This window comes from Pagrus pagrus, assembly GCF_965226575.1.
Source record: "Pagrus pagrus genome assembly, chromosome: 15".
Classification (NCBI taxonomy): domain Eukaryota; kingdom Metazoa; phylum Chordata; class Actinopteri; order Spariformes; family Sparidae; genus Pagrus; species Pagrus pagrus.
Genome location: NC_140199.1, coordinates 18,574,919 through 18,578,366, shown reverse-complemented (window position 1 = coordinate 18,578,366; position 3,448 = coordinate 18,574,919). Strand labels below are relative to the sequence as shown.

Genomic DNA, 3,448 nt, shown 5'->3' with positions numbered 1-3,448 from the left:
AACTGCTCAGAGACTCATCGGGGCCACCCTGATAATATCAAATATGTTTGCTATTTTGATGTAAAATCTGGATTATTACATTGGTACTGTCTGAGCCAGACCACAAAAACTAATGAGAGAGGCATCCTGGAGCAATGCTACACATTCTAGCCCTTGAGGCTAACGTTAGCTAGCATGCTACTGTTGACAGAAACGTAACCCTCCAGTTCTTGCTCAAGAATAGAAAACCCTTGCTGACTGCAATGTTTTGCTGCAGCAAGTTGTTGCACCACGCTAAGGTCCATTTTATTTACTTCTGCTTCCCCATGAGAGCCCAGCTCTGCAGAGACATGAAGCCAGAGTGCTGCTGCACATTGGGTGTTCACTGTTTATTCAAAATGTATCAATACTGAACATGTTTCGTGTCAAAATTGCGATTGTAGATCAGTTGGATGGTTCTTGAGATATGTAAATAACATACAGACAAACATACAGACACATAGACATTCGTTGCTTTAAAGTTAGATCGCTAGCATTCATAAATCTTCAGAAATGTATAGAGTAATTGTATTATTGACAGTATATTCTCATCAGAATGAATTAAAAAATGATGTAGTAGTGGCTTTAAGTCAGTAAATACTGTGTAATTACTGGCCGGTGCTCATAGTACCGTAACACATACATTTTCAAACAAAAAACTAAAGTGACAGTTCTTATTAAAAAAAAGTCCTTAAAAGTAAAAAGAGGTGCAATCTCAATGGAGTTTGGTAGGAAGATCGAAGTCAATTTCCTCCAAAGCCCTGTAAATACTGAGGTCATTAGTTATATCGTGGAGGCCATTGCTTGCCATTCTGAGTCCGAGCGCAGAGAGCTGCAGCCTTGTATTGTGGCAGAACTCTTCTGCAGAGAGACACCTGCTGAGAGGCTTGGCTGAGCACAGCGGAGGAGAGAGGAGGCTGGGAAATGAACTGTGATGCAGGCCTGGCACACAGAGGCAGGGACAGGATCCAGAATTTCGTCCAGTGTCCACCCCCGCCCCCCCGCCCAGCCGCCTGCCCTCTCCACCACCACCATTAAAGCAGGCAAGGGCACCTGACAGGTGGAAGGGGCGGAAGTGATGGCGTCTGCCCAGAGACGATGCTTAGAACTCCTGAAAAAGAGAACTGTTAGTCAGCGGGCTCTAGGAGAGAGCCGGCACTCAAACACGAGAACAGTGTGAGTGTTTGTTGTGTGTATGAATGTGTATGTGAATGTGTGTGTGTGACTTGAAACTTGCGGTTTATCCAAACTCTTTCTGACACTGCACTTTTTCTCCATTTCTCTTTTCTGCTTGTCCATCACAGTGTAAATTTAGCCAATTGTCTCAGCATTTGTCAGTCTCAGTTGTATAATCAGCTTGTTAGAATTTAAATAAGAAGTGCGGATAAACATTTAATTAGGAAAAAACATCATGAATTTTTAACAATGCCTTGTCCTACAGATGGCCTAACACATTCTAACTGACCAGAGAAGACAACAACACCATAGATGAGATGATAGCCTCTCCCGTGGCTCACAATCAATGTGTCACAGTCAGAAGATGTATGGGGGTAATTTTACTTGCCTAGAGAGCACAGAAAAGCAAGAGACTGTAGGAGGGCTGCAGAAGCCTAGAACTTCCCCGGTTCACATGCACAAGAGCAACCATCTTAACATAGGCACACTTCCCTCACGAATGCGGTATCTAATCCATCTAATCTATCTATTTTGCAGCTGTGCGTGTGTGTGTGTGTGTATGCTGCTGACTGCGTGGACACGGTAATGACAGTGTAGAGAAGACCTTATAACCCCGGCCCACCACATGCTCACATGCCAACTCCCACACACTTTCTGCCATCGCTCACTCATCGCCCTCTCTCTGCTGTCATGTAAAACTTGATAGCCATTATTTTTAGTGTGATTAAATGATTTGTGCATGGCATGAGGTGCTCTTTGCTGATGCGTTACTCATTCCCCCCTGTGGTTAATTCGGTTTATTTATTGAGCGTAGTTTGGTGCCCCCCTAAGGGAATCACAGCTCTTTGGTGATAGAGGGGTTAGTGTAAAAATGATCTAACGTGGGAGTGATTATTCAAGCCTGTTCTTGCTTTGTATATGCATAATAAGTAATTGGTATTTCACCTCAATAATATTGAGAGATTACAACATTTCTATTGGCAATTGGGAAACTTGGAAGGGTCCAGCTAGAGGGAGCTGTAACCTAAACTGCTACTAGGGATGTCGTTAGTAATTGTGTTTTTGATGAGAACTTTCTACAGAACTTGATTGAAAAAAACCTCAGTCAGCTACCCAGCGAGGATTTTCCCTCATCACGAGTACAGATAGATGCATTTTACTGAGATGATACTCGATGATAGATGATAAAAAAGAAACATTTGTACTGTATGCTTGTTCCAGCTGAGTACTCACTCAACTCTAGTATGAATACAGAATGGAAGCATAGATTTGAAAAGTGAATCCAGCAATCCAATCACAAGATGATCAGTGTTCACATCTTTGTTTAAGCTGGTGTTGTTACAGTTTGTAGGTAGTTGTGTGTTGGATCCAAAAGCGGACACCAAGACAGGGGAAAGGTTAAAAGGAATTTATTTAGGTTGCTCAGGATGGGTGGTGGAGGAAGGCTCAGTCTCAGGCTCAAGCTGGTGGCTCAGCAGATGGAGTAGCTGGGGCTCACGATATCGTGAAGCTGAGGCTTAGGTGGAGGCACAGATGAGTGAGACGTGGCGGATCACAGAGGGATCTTGGCTGGTGGTGGCAGCGGTGCAGGAGGCTGGGTGGCAGGGTGGCTGTGGAGCTGGAGCTCAGAGTTGCGCAGGCTCTGGGAATGACAGGAGATACAAAAACTAGTCATGAGGGTGAGCAAAGTTACACAAGAGCATAAAGTCACACAAAGAAGCACTAGCTGTATTGCCATATATACCACAGTGACGAGTGGAAACAATCTGGCAGCGAGTGGAGAGAGGACCAGAGGATTCAAGCTGGCGTTGATGATTAGATGAGCTGCAGGTGTGTGAGAGGCAGGAGCTCCAGCCATCCAGGGAAGCCACGCCCAGCCTCTGCAAAGCACCTCTGAGAACACTTTACAAAACAAAAGCATGAAGCACAGAGAAATACCACACACAAAGTCCAAATCATCACAGGCGTTTCACTTGTGTAGTGAAAACTTTATGTTCTGGTTCAGTCAGGTAGTTGGTGTCTTCGAGCCTTTTACTACGAAAGATAACTGACCAACCAGCTGTTCTGCCTCTTGTAACTCTACAGTTATCACTTGTTGCCCCTCTGATCATGACTCCTTCACTGTTTCCGTGTATTTTTTGATCGACTGACAGACTGTATCTGGGGAAAGGCCATATACACTCAAATACTGTTTTTAACCATTGTAAGAGGCAGAAGACTCCTAGGTGGGCATGGGGAAATGCTGAAATTTGTC

At 44.3% G+C, this 3,448-nt stretch overlaps 1 long non-coding RNA gene across 1 annotated transcript; it reads right to left on the bottom strand.

The window, feature by feature from the left end:
- Positions 1-2,587: 2,587 nt before the first annotated feature.
- Positions 2,588-3,005, bottom strand: LOC311270108. The gene is made up of 2 exons (XR_014624189.1): positions 2,939-3,005; positions 2,588-2,836 (listed from the first exon to the last, which is right to left on the bottom strand). It is a non-coding gene; the product is annotated as an uncharacterized lncRNA (long non-coding RNA).
- Between the last annotated feature and the right edge of the window lie 443 nt (positions 3,006-3,448).